A 17,884-nucleotide genomic window follows, 5' to 3' on the forward strand; every position below is an offset into this window, starting at 1 on the left:
GTCCAAAAGCTTGGTCAAAGAAGTAGGTTTTAAGGAGCGCCTTAAAGGAGGAGAGGGTAGAGAGGTGGAGAGCTTTAGGGAGGGCATTCCAGAGCTCAGAGCCTAGGCAGCTGAAGGCACGGCCTCCAATGGTGGAGTGATTAAAACTGGGGATGTACAATAGGCCTGAATTGGAGAAGCGTAGACAGTATCTGTAGGCAGATAAGTAAATGTGACGAGGCTTACATATGTGCAGCGTCTTGAGAGCACCTGGACTGATGGATAAGATTGTGTGTTTGCTGCTAAGGAATTATTTTAGACTTTAATCTGACGTAAATAGCCATAGGCACGAGCACAAACTCTGTATTTATGGTTAATCCTTTCATTACATGTGACAAGGGTATGTGTGAACGTATAGGGTGGTGTAGCAAGCTACTTAGTCAGATGGAATAGATTATAGTACCAGGATTAGATGACTGAAACTAACAGTGTATTCTCTTCTGTAAAGTGTTAAAAAATATTTGGAGATAGTTTAAATATTATACAATAGGTTCCTTTTCCAGTCTACCAAAGCCACTGTAGGCATGGTATACTTTAACTTGTATTTTCCATTGGCAAGAAGTCATTTTTACTAGTAATTATTGTGGCAATTGTACTAAGGTTGGGAATGTTTTGTCTATCATTTTGCATATTACTAATCAGTGGATATCGCATTGTGAAGTATTCCAACTAGTAGAATACTGAGCTTTCATTAGTGCAGTTGCTCTTGAATGAGGTCTACAGACATGAAATATTGTTCTGCAATGCTTCGTAAGTATTAAAACATTGATAGTTAAAAAGTCAGTAATCCAGTCAAGAGGTTCTGTTGACATCAGATTGTCCAAGTTGTTTATCTTAAGTCCACTGATGAAATGAGAGACATGTAGATGACTGAAGCCTCTCTTGAATTATTACTGTTAATGTTTTTCAATCTTCTCTGCCCTTCTTATCCTAGATACTTTGGTTTCTGTATTTTAGATTATTCTAATAGTGTCTGAAGAGTATCTTCACTCGCCCTGATGTTTAGGTAAGTTTTTGTAACATGTTCAGCATAACTAATGGAATACCTTTCTTCAAAATTTTCTTTGGCTGTTGGCTGTACCCTGTGCCTCCACAGGATCTTTCTCATAGAATCATAGAATCTTACAGCTCAGAAAGAGGCCATTTGACCCATCGTGCCAATGCTGCCTCTTTGATCGAGCTATCCAATTAGTCCCACAACCTGCTCTTTCCCCATATTGCTGCAAATTTTTCCTATTCAAGTATATATCCGGGTCACTTTTGAAATTTACTATTGAATCTGCTTCCACCATCTTTTCAGGTAGTGCATTCCACGTCTTAACAGTTTTGCTGCGTAACAAAAATTCTCATCTTCCCTCTGGTTCTTTTGCCAATTATTTTAAATCTATGACATCTGGTTACTGACCCACCTGCCAGTGGAAACAGTTTCTCCTTATTTACTCTATCAAAACCCCTCATAATTTTGAACACATCTATTAAATTTCCTCGTAACCTTCTCTGCTCTAAGAACAATCCCAGCTTTTTAGTCTCTCCACATAACTGAAGCCCCTGATCCCTGATATCAATCTGGTTAATCTCCTCTTGAGCCTCTCCAAGGCCTTTACATCCTTCCTGAAGTGTGGTGCCCAGAATTGGACACACTACTCTAGCTGAGGCCTAACCAATGATTTATAAAGGTTTAGCATAACTTCCTTGCTTTTGTACTCTCTGCCTGTATAAAGCCAAGGATTCTGTTTGCTTTAACAGCTGTATCAACTTGTCCAGTCACCTTCATGTCCTTGAAAAGCAGTAGATCATCACAACATTAGATCTTGTTTCAAACTTTAATTATAACAAATATATTGAACAAAAGATGAACAAACAAATAAATAACCATAATACAGTACGCATACCTAAAACTCCTCAAAAGGAAAATAATAAATGTTCACAATCTCAATACTAAACTATTATTTTACAGTTAACCTTTATATATGCAGTTATTTTCTTATATTCTTACTAATTGCGGGATAACTGGTCTGCTCTATCTCTTTGACTCAATGATTTGAATGGTTCCACGCTCATAAATTCTCTGCAGCAGTCATGTATTTGAATAACTCGGCTAAATGCAAAAGTGACCTGAAATCATTCTTCTTGTGCTTCTCTGAACCCGCTCCAGTGTATTCGGGGCCTTCTAAGGGAAAGTGCCCAAAATTATATTCTAATTAGCCTTACCAATGGTTATAGTCGTTCTTAAAATAGCCTACTTTGATTTGGGGGAAGAAATGACCTTCAGCCGCCTTGTGGCTTTTCTGTGACCGAAGTGTACCTCTTTGGAAGCCTCTGTATCCTGCTTCCTAATGTTTCTATACAGCCTGTGCCCCAATATTTCTCTGCAGCCTATATCCCAGCTTTCTGATAGTTCTATGTAATCTGCTCCCTGATATTTCTTTGCCTGATACTACTATGTTTAAAAAATATGGCTGCCTACAATTATCCATCAAGAGATCTTGCTTAAGAGAATGATTTGATTAAGGGAATCAAATTGTCTTGAATCAAAGCGATTCTCTTAAGTGGACCTTCACTGTACTTGATTTTCTTGTGATTTAGCTGCTGTGCTATTAGCTAATCTTGCTGGCAGGACCAATGGAGATGATTGCTGCAGAAAAGGATTGAGGCAGGCAGGTAGGTTGGGAGAGGTAAATAAAGCATTCAAATATTCATAGCAGCAATAAGCAGTTGTCATTTGGGAACTCTCACTTATCTACTAATTTTCACTATCTGCCAGTGGGGGCTTCCTTCCACTGTGGTGCAGCATAACTGAGGTTTGACTATGCTCAATTGTTTCATTCTAATTCAGAAGAGATTAAAGGATATGATGAGAAGATAAGTTAGTAGGGACTATGAAAAAAGAGACCGTGTTTAAGCCTGGTAACTTTTTCCTGATACTAAAATTGCTGCTATGTTCTTAATCACCAAGTTCCTTTCATCAGCCCAAGGAGTGTAATTGTCTGGGCTGGATTCAAACTTGGGTGTTCGAGGTAAAATGATTGATTTCTAACCCACTGAGTTATTTAACACCTTTTCTGTGGCTCTTCCATTAAATTTTCTTTCTTCTGTGATTGTTAACAGATTATTAATTTAGGTGACTTTAGGCATTTGAATTGAAAATTAATTTTTTTCTGTAGTCTTTGAAGTATGGTTTAATTTTCTAATGTAGGAAATTGTGCCAATTGGATGAAAGTAGTGATGTAAGGTATAGGGTATTGCTGCCAGTAATCAGGCACGGCATAGTACATTGCTGTTGGTAGTTATGTGCAAGCTGAAGGTATATAGCACCACATAACCCATATTGTGGTTTTGAAAATTCTTTGCTTTCCTGGTAAGTAAACTATTCAGTATTATCATAAAGCGCTGAGTATTTGCTATTTAAATGAAACACATAAAAATGGTTTATAAACACAGGATAATTTTTATTTCACAGGATTGATAGCAGCATTGCTTTTGTCACTGGTGGAAAGAATTGCACTGGTCAATATGTAGGAGTATCGTAAATGTGTTCTCTGTAAATGCGTTTAGAATGTCAGCACACAGAGCGACCAGAGTATTTCTTCCCCAGGTGCATTTGTGAAGCTGTTGGGTGCGTGCATGAAATCAACTTTATTGGTACTGCTACTTGCCATTATGACAAGAGATGAGCTGTTATTTGTGAGCTGTGAGCACTACTTCTAAAAGTAAAATCATTTTATCAATTAACGTATAACAAAATATGAATCAAGTACTTGGTGTCCCAAGTATTTCGTAAGGTATAAGGTATAACACCACGTTCTAAAAGTTTTCTTGGGATTCTTCTTTTCTTTGGCAAATCATATTTTGTGTTTGTTGCCTCATTCGACCTTCTCCTGAGTCCTTGGAGGAAAATTCATGGACACGCCTGAGCTTCTTTTCATCATATTATGAAATCTTTTCCTACTGAATGTCAATTTCATCGGTGCGTAATTGTGTCTGTCATTTTTCAGGGCAACAGTACCTTAGTTGCATTGTATTTCATACATATGCAATATCTGTGTCCACTTTAAGCTGGTCTGAATGGCATTTTTCCTATTAGACCTACACTATATGCTCTTCTAACTTTGTCAAATCTTATTCTGAAGCACCATCTGTTTCATACAATTATCTTTTCCTCTTTACAAGTTTATTTCCCATTTGGGATTTCAGTATCAAATTACATTCTAGAGATTACTTTCATTTCCTTCATGTCTGCATGGCTTACAACATACACTTTTCTCTTTTCTGCACAGAAACTCTGTTGTCAGCTGCAAACTGTTACCATTAGAGTTAGAGTAAGTTGTACCGAAAATCTCTAGAGGTAACTGGAAACTATTTACGCATGCTTGTCACAAAGGTAGTGTAATAATAGTTTGTATAGTAATTTTCATCGATATTTAGATTGTTGTCTGTTAATCTATTTCCTCCCCCTCAACACACATTTTCCTTTAATTTTTAATTAAAAACTAACTGATCTCCTAAGCTGTTGCTTATGGCTAGGAACTCAGCGCGTGACTGGACTTGGAGGGATGGGGAGACTTGGGATGGGCAGAGGAGAGAGGCTGAGTGAGCTGGGACCACTGTGTATGATTGTGTTACATTGAATTACGTTGGCCTAAATTTTAACTTGGAAAAATGGGTGGGTTTGGCGGGGGGGGGAATTGGGGGGCGGTCGGTGGGGGCAGTAAAAAAAATTTTAAATCCAAAAGCCACCTCCAACCCGCCCATTTCTGGTTTTAACAGAGGCAAACCGACCCGCTCTTAGGAGGTGCGTCAGTCACTGAAAGCTTTCAAGGAGACCCCGGGCCTCCGTTTTTACAGCTTTTTTGTTTTTAACTCCTGGGGGCCGGGATTCTCAGGCCTTCTACTTCACGCCAAGTAAGAGGTGGCGAGAAGGCTCGAAACTGCAGGTAAGTGCCTTTATAGCATAGCTTGTGGGCCCGGAGGAGCAGGACTGCTTATCCCAGGCCCAATAAGCTTACCTGCAACAACCACCACCACCCCCACACGATCTATGACCCCTCAAGACTTCTGATACCCTCTCCACGATCCCCATCAGCCCCCCCACGACCCCTGACAACCCCTCCCCCCACGACCCACGACAAGCCCTCCCCACCCCACGACCCCCGACAAGCCACCCACCCCCCCCCCCACCCCCCCATGACAAGCCCCCCCAACGACTCCCGGCGCTCCCTTCATGTGCTTATCTAACTTCCCCTTTAATACATCTGTGCTATTTGCCTCAACTACTCCTTGTGGTAGCGCATTCCACATTATTAACATTCTTTGGGTTAAGAAGTTTCTCCTGAATTCTCTATTGGATGTATTAGTGACTATCTTATATTGATGACCTCTGATTTTAGACTCCCCCATAAGTGGAAACATTTTCCCTACGTCTACCCTATCAAAACCTTTCATTATCTTAAACACTTAGAGAATTGTGCAGAGTTCTGGTCTCCATATTATAGAAAGGTATAGAGGCATTGGAGAGGGTGCAAAAAAGATTCACTAGGATGATACCAGAACTGAGAGGATATACTTATCAAGAAAGGCTGAACAGGCTGGAGCTCTTTTCTCTAGAAAAGAGAAGGATAAGGGGTGACCTGATAGAGGTCTTTACAATAATGATGGGGTTTGATATGGTAGACATAAAAAAAATGTTTCCACTTGTGGAGGGGGAGGGGTCCAAAGCTAGAGGTCATAAATATGAAATAGTCGCTAATAAATCCAATAGGGAGTTCAGGAGAAACTTCTTTACCCAAAGAGTGGTAAGAATGTGGAACGTGCATTTTATACTACAAGAAGTAGTTAAGGCAATTAGCATAGATGTATTTAAGGGGAAAGCTAGATAAGCACCCAAGGGAGAAAGGAATAGAAGGGTATGCTGATAGGATTAGATGAAGTAGGGAGGGAGGAGGATCGTGTGGAGCATAATCACTGTACACAGCGCTCCTCCAGTACTGAGTTAGCTAATAGTGTAACTGTACTCAGCACTTCACCAGTATTGAGTTCGGTAATACAGTGTAACTGTACTCATTGCCCCTCCAATACTGAGTTATGTAATGAATTGGGTCGAATAGCCTGTTTCTGTGCTGTAGTTTTGATGGAACTCAATTTAACTCTCAGTTCTGGTATCATCCTTGTGAATCTTTTTTACTTGCTCCAATGCCTCTATATCCTATTTATAATATGGAGACCAGAACTGTGCACAGTACTTCAAGTGAGGTCTAACCAAGGTTCTATTTAAGTTTAACATAATTCTCTGCTTTTCAATTCTATCCCTCCAGAAATGAACCCCAGTGCTTGGTTTGCCTTTTTTATGGCCTTATTAGCATGCATTGCTACTTTTAGTGATTTGAGTATCTGTACCCTGAGATCCCTTTGTACCTCTACCCCATTTAGACTCTTATTATCTGAGCAATGTGGCCTCCTTATTCTTCTTACCAAAATGCACCACCTCACATTTATCTATATTGAAATTCATTTGCCAATTGCACGGCCATTCTGCAAGTTTATTAATGTTTTCTTGCATTTTAACGCTTTTTTTCCTTTTTTTGTATATGACTGTGGTCAGAATGGGTGGGAGAGATTGGGTTGGGTAGAGGAGAGAGAGGCTGAGTGAGCTAGGACGACTGTGTATGATTGTGGTCAGAGGGATGGGGAGATTTGGGTTGGGCAGAGGAGAGAGAGGCTGAGTGAGCTAGGACGACTGTGTATGATTGTGGTCAGAGGGATGGGGAGATTTGGGTTGGGCAGAGGAGAGAGGCTGCGACATGGCTGTACAGGAGATTTTTTTTGAAAAACGGCAACTGGGCAGGCTAGGCCAGGAGATATTGGGTGGGGAGGGTATGCGAGGTCAGAGATGTTCATAGTGCCTGGCAGGTTGCATCAGGCTGTGCATCGTGAGCAGAATTGGGGGAATCCTTGGATTAATTGGAAGATAGTAAATTTAAAGATGCATTTGTGATATTTTTTCTGAATTGCTAAATTTGTTTGTGTTTTGTGTTTATTATGTTAGAAGTGTTATTTTAGGTGTTTATTTTGGGTGGATGAATGGGGAAATATTATGGTGGATGTATCTTTTGAGAATTTTTATTTGTTGGAATGTGATTGTGTAGATTTTTTTTGGTGAAATGTGATTGGGGTGAATGTTTTTGCATAATTTGATTGGTGAATAACAAAAGTGGAAGATCACCAATTCGAAAGGAATTAAACATAGACTTAAACACATAAGGAGTAAGGAAGAAGAAAATTGACCAATGGTTTGACGGTCAAGATGTAGGTGATAAACTCAAAGTATGTATGTCTTGGTGAATCATATATAAAAGTTGGTCTTCCTAAAATACTTTTGAGTAGGGTACTGTTTCTCAGTTCTTCTTGTACAATAATACTTCCAGAAAAGATAGTAATATACCTTTATAATAGATTTTTCAATGTAAGATATCGATAGAATTCCTGACAAGTAGAACAAGATGATTGCAGATCCTAGGCAGCATTCTGCCATTTTTGCCCCAGCATTACAACTATTTTAATATTTTCAGAAGCAGAATTGTATACATTTTAAGAGCTGTTGCAAAAAAACACCAATATATTCTTTGCCCAGATGAAAACACAGCTTGCTTTGCCATTCCCAATTGGACAGTGCTTCCAGCAGGAAACTTTTGTCTATCTGGAGAGGAAATCAATGTGAGCAGCTCACAGCTCATAAAAGAATTATGTAGTAATGGTTCTGGTCCTGGCATTAATTGCTTTAGACAGCTTGAGACAACTATCCTCAAAGTCTAAATAGCCTTTTAGGGGACATTCGATTTTAATTTGGGTTGACTAACTCTTTTACGTTTTAATTATTTCATGTCAATGTTTGTAAAGAGAATAGTAAAAGTAATTTTTGCCAGAATGAAATTAACATTATGTTCTAACCTCTGGACAAGAAGTGATGGAAGTAGAGAAACTACAGTAACTAGACAGAGGCTTTAAAGAACAGTGGGGGTTATGTCTGGGTAGAAGCATGCTTTATACAGTCTGAGCTCATTGTCTGCAAAGGTCCATGGATTTCTTTTGATTTCTTTCCAGTAATGTGCACCTGTAGCTGTTCTTTGCATCTTTTTTCCACTAACTTTTCGCAGGTTGTGTTGTAAAATCTGCCAACTCAGACATAATAAATTTCAGTGAATGTCTTTCTTCCACTGTATAACCAATCGTGTTGTAACTAAGTCTGTAGCACTGTATTTCACTATAGAGAGAAATCGTAGTTTATATATAACCTCCAGAATTGGATAGCTACCATAGTAACTATTTAGAAATGTTATAAAGCTATAGGAAATCATAGAAGCATGCAGCACAGAAGGAGGCCATTCGGCCCATTGTGCCTGTGCCGGTAGAGTTCAAATAACTTCATAAACTGAGCATGAAGCTTGAGTGGTTTATGAATGTTGTGCTACATTGGGCAGTGGAATTTTAAATGGGAGTGGGTTTCCGGCGAGAAACGGCTCTGGTGAGTTAATTTCCCACCCACCAGTGGCAGCAAGAAGGCCTTTAGCGATTTTAACCTTCAGGCCTCGTTTAAATGCCACTAGTCCACTTCTTGAGGGTATAGGGTGGCTACTGGCTGCTGAAAATTGGCCAGCCCAGGACCGCTTGACAGCTTCCAGGTAAATGGGGAGAGTTTCGGGAGGGTCTTGCATGAGGAGGGGTCCAGGACAGGGGAGGCTGCGACGTTCCTTGTGGCACCCGGACTGTGATTATAAAACAGTGTATCCTCTGACCCACCAGGAGATGTGTTAGTATGTAATATAACTTAGCAGCTGTAAAGACGGTACTCAACCTGTTTAATTTTCTGAAGAAATGTTCTGAGTATCTCCATGCCTGTCGACCCAAAATTTAAATCTAACAGAACTCCCGAATATCTGTTAACCTTGTATTCTTCACCATTCACCCATGACTGGTTGCCTTCCATGGTTCGACCTGCTCAGGAGCCATCGTGTCCCACAGAGCACTTGACCTGTTTGTACTTGTCCTTTATAATGTTCAAGCCCATTCGAAGGAGCTCACCTAGTGTTTTTCTTTCTTTTCCATCTCTTCCCTCTTGCTGGACTACAGTTTCAAGAATGGCAGCAAGCTTCTGGTACCTTGCCCAAGAGAACATTCTTCATGTGTAAGGCAAGTCAATGAATGTCAGCAGGCTTTACGGAGGGCATCATAGCTGAGCTCAATGTTGACCTCACCCGATATCCATGCATGTGCATGTTTAACACCTTGGATCACTGAATAGCAATTAGAAGTGGGAATCCGGATTGTTTTTTCTCCTTGGCTGTAGTGCCCAACTGTTATTCAGGCTGAGAATAGCTAACTCAGCACAAGCTGGGAATTGAACCTTAGTCCTTCTGCTCCGTATGGCTGAGCACAACACCACGTAGTACAGTTACCCACAAAACTATTGGGAGGGTTATCTGATCCTCTAAAGATATCAGTCACCAGACCATCGACAAAACAAATTTGGACGCCAGGAATGTTAGTGAGCACAGCACTCATCATTCAGTGGGATCTTACATTTTACAACGTTAAAGGCACTATATAAATGCAAGTTGTTGTTCTTTAAAGATTTTAGAAATGGAAGCATGACATTTTATGAACTTGTAACTAAAGCAACATGTCTTGTGACTTGTACAAGGATATTTTGAACTGATGTTTATTTTGCTCTGATACTGAGTAATTCATTCCCTTTTGTGATAGTGTACTTCGGTAGGTGGAAGCAGGACGGAAATCGATACAGCAAATTACAGAAACATTTATATTACTGGATTTGATTAATGCCAAAATATTTTTCAGTATTCATTGTAACATAATCAAAGACAAAATTGCAAAAGTACCAGAATCAGTAATTGATGATAAATCCTTAAGATAAAATAGGTTCCTTGGTCGCTGAAGCATACAGTGTGATCAATTTTAATAAGGGCTGTAAATGATTTGGAGCATCTCCTTGCTAGCTTAACCAATTTCTAGCTGTAGTTTTGCATAACTATCACATAAATAAATCATTACTCCAATCACATATAACAGCTGCAGTTTGTCTGGTTAATGAAAATGCATGAACACTCACTGATGGCTGCTTTTGGACATCTTATGCTTGTTGAGTGTACATATAGGGTTGAACAATAACCCAACAGGTGCTGAGTGTGATTAGTGCCACTATCAGTCTTGTGGAAATGTTGAAGTAGTTCATTGCATTTAAGTCTGTCTGAATTGCTCCATCTGGAGAGAAAGAACAATGGGAGAAAAAAAAGACAGTTTCTGAAGTTATTGTATTATATGGAAATCAATTATCTTGATTTTATGAGCTACCTCCTCCAGCCCTATAACCCTCTGAGATCTCTGCACTCCTCCAATTCTGGCCTCTTGCACATCCCCGATTTTCATCACTGTCCCATTGGCTTCAGCTGCCTAGACCCTAAGCACTGGAATTCCCTCCCTAAACCTTTCCATCTCTCAACCTCTCTATCCTCCTTTAAGATGTTCCTTAAAACCTACCTCTTTGACTAAGCTTTTGGTTACCTGTGCTAATAGCTCCTTATGTGGCCCGGTGTCAAATTTTGTTTGATTATGCTCCTGTGAAGCACCATGGGACGTTTTACTACATTAAAGAAGCTATATAAATGCAAGTTGTTCTAATGTGCAGAAATAGATCTAGAAAAATATAGCTTAAATTAAAACTATGGTTTAGGTTAGCCCATATTGTACTAAATAAAAAGGACATGCAGTTATATGGCATAAAGGTGCAGGGACTATCATCATTAGGGACATATTGTGTCCTTTAGGACTGACCTATGCTTGTAATTGAGCACTGAGGCAAGAAAAGGTAGTTGGGTGGGGAGGGATCAAACTAGTGAAAGACAGGTGTCAGAGAGGAGATTGGCCTGCCTAGTGACGGCAGTGGAGAAATGAGGAATAAATTAGAGTGATAAGGGATCAGGGTCTGGGAGAGGGGAGTCGGGGAGGAAGAGGAATGAAGAGTTGTTGGTGGCTGAGACAACTGCATAGAGATTCTCAATCTTTGAAATGAAAAGTCCATGATTTCCTTGCACTCGATGTTGGAGTTGAGGGTAGAGGGGCAGAAGAGGCAGGCCTGGGTTTGTCCTTGCCCTCCAGAACAATTCTGGAGTGATGGGAGGATTTAATCATAGAGAGAAAAACGTGGTATTGTTTGAGATAGTCAACTAGATCTGGTGGTGAACAACCAGGCCAGGTCTAGTCTTTGGTAGTATTAGAAGTCATACAATGTGACTGTTCAACATTTCTATAAACTGCCATGAGTACAGGTACGTGCTTATTGTAATTAAGGTTTATCTAAACTGTACTGTGAAGTAACCATAAAATTATTTTATTTCTTTCATATGTGGCCTCTTGAATTTGCAGTAATGATGTGCAGTAAATGTTAAAATTAATTAGACAGCAATTTCAGTTTAGCTGCACATTAATACTGTCACCAAACATTCTTAATAAAAGGCAAGTACATAGACTGCTTAAATGTCTATTTCTCCTGTCATGGTGTTAGGGTAAAGCTAACCCTGAACGAGGTCAGTGCAAAACCTGGCTCGGTTACTTTTGAGTTGCTAGGAGTTGGTCATTTTTTAACGACTGAAACCTGCAATCTCCACAAAGCTCTCAATAATGCGTATTCCAGCTAATTGTGTTATAATTTTATATTTTTATCACAATTTGATTTTGTTACAAGCTATCCTATACGCTATAGCTACTTGCCAGGCATGCTGTTCCGTATTGGTGCGTACCACTGTCCTGGAAAAAAGCTCTTGTAAAATATGAAATAAACAGTGCATCACTTAACTACCAGTTTAACTTATGAACATAAGAAATTTTAGAAACGGGAAAAAGCCGATAGGACCAAAAAGCTTGTCTCTTTTTCAGAGATCAATTTCACCTACTTGCTTTCCGCAACATTGCTCAATTTCTTCTCCAAAAGTACATTTATGCAATATTGTCCCTATTGCCCCTTTTCCCCCTCAGTGAAATGGAATTCTGGAATAGAATGAAACTTTCTGTCTTCTGTAGTAGCTTGTGTGAAAATAGCTAAAACTAATCACAATTTGCCAGGTTTGAGTGATGGCCAGTGTTGGGAATTTTTGTTTATGTGATGTGCTGATGTGCTAATGTACTGTATCAGATATATTGAGTGAAATGTTCCCCTCCCCATTGTCATTACCAATCTGATGAGTAAGAACACAAACTTCTAATGGTGAAACTTAAGCAGTTTAAAATAAATGTTTTCTGTTGGTGGAACTTGTGATGGTTGGTGTTAAAAGCGGTAGAGGATTAAGAGGGGGTCAATGCGCTAGCTGTATCAGCTAGAAGCTTTTGCATTAATTTCAACGACGTGGTAAAAAGAATTTATTGCCACTATTGTCCTAACATTTGTCTTGTGTTGGCTTCAACAGTGTCCATCTGTTCTGCTTGCCTATTGCTGCCCTGCATCTGATCAGTTACTCATTAATAAGAGCATGTACTGATAGCCATTGGGGTAGATTTTTAGCTTGCCGCTTGGGTGAGAAACTCATTCTGCGAGTCGGCCACCCATTATAGACACCTCTCAATTTTTATAGCCATTGAAATCATGCCCAAGCAGAAAGTTGAAAATCTATCCCATTGTTTTTTTTTAACAGAATAATTATAGGCAGCATGATGTTTTAATTAGTGGCAACATTTATTTAATTATAATGTGCATTACTGTGCTGGTCCACCTGCATGTCTTAAGGGTGTCTGTTCCTTTAACAGAGTCCCGGGGTGTGACTTGTGAAAAAGGTGTATTTCTCAAAAAAGATTTATGTGTAACGTAAATGGAAATGTGTGCCATCAAGTAACTAGCTGATTTGTATGTCGTTGTGCTCTTGTGGTCCTAGTGCAGCATTTCAAACCTGTGGATCCTAATAAAACTCTATATGGTGTAGTCCCCTGAGGTGTACTGTTCCAGGCAGCTGTAAAATGGCCTTTTACTTCTAGAGAAGCAGATGGCTTTCTGCTTGTAGCCTTGAGGAACCTTGAGATCTTTACGTTCAAGAAATCTGACATGTTGCAACAACAACAATACGCCTTTAATGTAGTAAAATGTCCTAAGGCGCTTCACAGGAGCGTTATCAAACAACATCTGACACTGAGCCACATTAGGAGATATGTGATAAAAAGCTTGGTCAAAGAGAGAGGTTTTAAGGAGCGTAGTAAAGGAGGAGAGCGAAGTAGAGAGGTGGAGGTTTAGGGAGGGAATGCCAGAGCTTAGGGTCTGGGTAGCTGAAGGCACGGCTGCCAATGGTGGAACAATTAAAATTGGCGCAAGAGGCCAGAATTGGAGGAGCGCAGAGATCTCGGAGGGTTTGTAAGGCTGGAGGTGGTAACAGAGATAAGGAGGGGTGAGGCCATGGACGGATTTGAAAACAAGGATAAGGATTTTAAAATTGTGGCGTTGCCGGACTGGGAGCCAATGCTGTACAACTTTCTGCTTCAACTCAGAAACCTACTAATGCATGGTGGGAATTTCTGCAAATTTCACATGCATGAATGTGGTTGAAAGCTCTTCCCAACTGTTGTGAGGTAAAACTATTCGGTTGAAGCCCAGGCTTTTGAGACTTTTTGAGTGATTGAAATGGTTCATCAAGTCATGACAGTAAAATGTTGACATGTGGAGATAGGGTTTTGCCATTATAAATGTTTTCATACAGATTTCTTTATAAATATTGACATAGGGAGTTTGAGTTTCAGTGTTTCAAGTTGACAGAAAAAGTGTGACTCAAAATTGTGCCATAGGAACTAAGATTTGTGGACAGGAAGTGTGTGCCATACAGAAGATTTTTAATAATATATAAATCAGTGAGATGTATGTCTTTAAAATTGTTCTCACGTATTATCTTGTCATCGTTAAGGATTCCGCAACAACACAGTTGGATTCCCAAAGGTTTTTAATTTGGAAAGTTTTACCTCACCTACAAATAAATGTTTCAACTGATTTGGTAGGACATTAGAATCATAATGTAAGCACCAACTATGGTATGTAACTGCTAGTCCTAAATATAGATCTTAACAGTCCACAGTTTTTGGCAGCGGTTCTGTGACTTTGTCAAATAACCTGATAACTATTGTTAGTAATAACAAGTACAATTGCTCAATAGCTCTTTGTATAAACAGAGACTCCGTGGATTTGATGAATTGATGATGTTTTAATGCCTAAAGCCTGTCCGATACAGTTGGAAGTTTTCTTAGTTTCGTGGTTAGGTTGATGGGACAGTTGCATGCAAGAGATAAAAGACAACTGACATGGGCTTGCTTCTTGGCATTCTGCTGATATGCATTCTGTCAGCTCAGTTGAACATGAAGCGGCAGTAGTCGTTTTAATGGGGAGGTGTGTGCTATGGACATTGGAGCACCTCATATACTTTGTCTCTGCTTGTCCTCTCGTTACCCTCTCCCAATAAGGTAGTGTGTTTTGCTGCCACAGAGTGGTGGATCTAGTAGCTCCAAATGAGAACTGGTAAAATACTCTCATTAACAAGAATTGAGTTTAAAAGAGGTTATCAATTGTTCAACTGTGGCCCCATTCCTCTGAGTGAGCACTCTACCAGCCAAGCTACTGATTCCTGCTGTATCGATTTTATTTTCACTTGTGCAAAATATATTTGGAAATGGAAAAAATTCCAGCAATACCCTAAAGTAGAATAATTTACTTTTGTGTCAAATACATATGATTTGTTAAATACCATGTCGCTGATACAGTTTATTTGGGCTGCTGCAAATAGGGCTCCATTTTAATTACCTGTTATTCTGTAAACTAATATGTTGAATTTGCTTAGTGGTCATGGGAATCTTTATATTTGTGGTGTATTTGTATAAAACCTTGCAACAGTGTGCCCTAATGGCTCAGTAGATAAATGAACTGTTGAAATAGATTGATTCATATAGATCATGAAGGTCCAAGGTTTCATCCTTGGCCTCTGCTGAATTAGCTGGTGTCAGTAGGAAGACAATGGGGACTGTTACAGTTAGCCTTAGGGCTAAGGAAGGACTAAAGTGAGTCAGGGTCCCCACTTCTGTTCACTATCCACTGTTCACTGTACTGGAAAATGCATTTGTGGATGGCAAACTAGGTTGTGACGCCTCTCAGTTGTCGTATAGTTTACTGATGTTCACTGTTCATGCTCATACATGAAAAATGGGCACTCTGTTGAAGTGCCAGAAGGCAGTTTGCTTCCATGCAACATAAGTGACCACCTTCAGCAAAGTAGGAAAGAAAATTGGAAATGTTTATTTTTAAATTGCAAAGGGACCATTTATAGATGAAATTGTCAATGAAACTTAATCAGTTGCAAGGTTACACCTGTTGATGTAAATGAGTCTGGGTGAACAAGTATATAATACATAGCCTGTGACTCAAATGCTGCATACAAACTAGCAGCATCTAGATACGTAGGAGTGATTGTGACTTCATTCCAGGTTCCTTTTTCTTTTAATCAGTTGGGCATCTGATATGTGCCATCACCATGCTCAAGAAGCTCCAAAACAAGCTACTGAGAAGTCCACACAGGTAGAGTTTCTGTTTGCCTGATACGGAGTGCACACACTCTCTCCATAGCTAGCAGCCTCTTATGTCATAAATCCACTTCTGAACTTGGCCCTGGTTATTGCATATGTGCTGAATGAAGTCCTTCCGTTGTGCTCGTTGGAGCTCTGAACTGTGAAGAACTGTTCGGACACATGTCGTACATCACAAGCTTAACTTGCCTTGGAACCTCGAAGTCATTGAAGAAAGACAAAAAAGACCAAAGTGCCCTTTATCCCTTCTCAATGTAGTCCCACAAGACTGTTTAAGCTAAAATTGATAATCACAAGGATTTTAAGGTACCGATATGAATTAATAATTTTGTATCTTCCAATCAATAATTTTGAGAACCCTTCTTGTGCAGTGCAAAGCTATAATATTGCACTATATGCACCAATCCTACTGGTTGGCTCATGAGTAGAACGTACTAGATCCTAGAGTGAGTTCGCCAAGAAAAGAATATCTGCAAAAGGGAACACCTGGAATAGCCACTTAGGTTCCACAGTTATTAGCTCATATCATAGGTACTGTGTTAAAATAACATCGCTTTCCTAGATGTAAAATCCAAGGCATTAAACCCAAAGGCATTGAGTTAATTTTGAATCTCAAACTTAGGAATCTTTGACCTACAATCCCCCTCACTCCGGAGCCAAAAAAGCCAGTATCTGAAGTAAATATCCTGTTGACATTCAGAAGGTTAAAAGCATTTGCAATATTTGTGTTTTAAAATTTTTAAAAAATCTTGTCCCTGTTTAAAGCTGCAATGACCAATTCACTCTGTTGTGTGCATGACATGGTTCAGAGAGATATGCTGGGACCTGGAAATGGATAGGAAGGATTCACTTTAAATTCTTAGGTGTTTTGTATAAATCCCCAGAGCTTCTGCAGAATATTAAGATTCATTGCAAACAACTAGTTAAAGTATTTGGCAGTGATGATAGATTACATATTATTACTCAGATTGTTCCCCAAAATTAAAGAGCAAAATTACTTATTGGATTAATTAATCTCTTTGCCCTCACAGGACTGTGTTTCTCACCAGTAACCCGTCACTTTCTGTAGCAGCAATTAGGATGATGAGGCCTGAGGAAAATTAGTACGCGGGAGCTTTAATAGTGTTTTACTATAAATGTCCTATAATCATTTTCAGAGTAGTGATGTATTGCTTTAATGTATTGCACTGTTAGAATTTATTTTAAATTCTTGAGAACCAGCTTTTTAGTAGTCTGATTGATATTTATGTCTGTACACTTTATTGAAATTTTTTTTTAAAGTCATTATTCTTGCATGTTTTGTTCTTTATGACTGAATGTCAGTTGCCTGATATTCAAACATTATTTTTTGTAATTGCAAACTGAATTCTGTAGCATTATATCCACTGAATTGACTAGAAAGTACAGTTTAAATGATACCCATTTCTTACTTAAAGTTAAGTAGCAGGGCACTTAGACTGTATATTTTGTTTCATTGCAGGGTGATTTCACTGCAAAATGTGCAATATAACAGCAGCCAAGGATTTGGCTCTGGATGTGAGATTTTGAGGTAGCTTCACACTGGCTGCAATATAATTGTAACTTTAAATTTAAATTTGCAGAAATGTCCAGGAAATCTGCTGAGCAACCCTTAAAGTTTAAAAGCTAATAAAGAATAGACAGGCAATTAACTCACAGTAACGTTGAAATTTTTACCAGTATTTATACAATGCCAGCTGAGCCCTGCACATGCATATTAGTGCACACGTGTTTAAGTGCATATACACAGTGTATTGCTTTGGAACCAAGGTGGGTAAATGGAGTTGAGGTACAGATCAGCCATGACCTAATTGAATGGCAGAACAGGCTCAAGGGGCTGAATGGCCTACTCCTGTTCCTATTCCTATGTTCCTACGAACACCTCTTTAAATCTCCCCCTAACCTTCTCTGCTCTAAGGAGAACAATTCCAGCTTCTCTAGTCTCTCCACATAGCTGAATTCCTCATCCTTGGTATCATTCTGGAAAATCTCCTCTGCACCCTCTCAAATTTTCTCCCCTCCTCTTATACTAAAAGCTGTGACAACTTGTTAGGGAACCATCCTACAGATTAGAACCTGGTACCTTGTCAGAGTGACTGTTATTCAAATGTGAGCCTTGAACAGGATCATTGGTTAGCTATTGAACCGTTGAGGGCATTGCAGGCAAGACTGATTCCGTCCTTGACCAACATCTAAACATGCTTACTTCCAACAG

At 39.4% G+C, this 17,884-nt stretch overlaps 1 protein-coding gene across 2 annotated transcripts in view; it reads left to right on the forward strand.

The window, feature by feature from the left end:
- Positions 1 to 17,884, forward strand: part of mib2 (MIB E3 ubiquitin protein ligase 2) — a 201,439-nt gene that overhangs the window by 19,750 nt on the left and 163,805 nt on the right. The window contains exon 2 of one of the 2 annotated variants that reach the window (XM_067970398.1): positions 9,163 to 9,222. The exons of the other annotated variant lie outside the window; for it this stretch is intronic. The gene's annotated coding sequence lies outside the window, so the exon portion shown is untranslated. The remainder of the gene's footprint in view (positions 1 to 9,162; positions 9,223 to 17,884) is intronic. 2 annotated transcript variants of the gene reach the window in all.

Source organism: Heptranchias perlo, chromosome 32 (assembly GCF_035084215.1).
Source record: "Heptranchias perlo isolate sHepPer1 chromosome 32, sHepPer1.hap1, whole genome shotgun sequence".
Lineage (NCBI taxonomy): Eukaryota > Metazoa > Chordata > Chondrichthyes > Hexanchiformes > Hexanchidae > Heptranchias > Heptranchias perlo.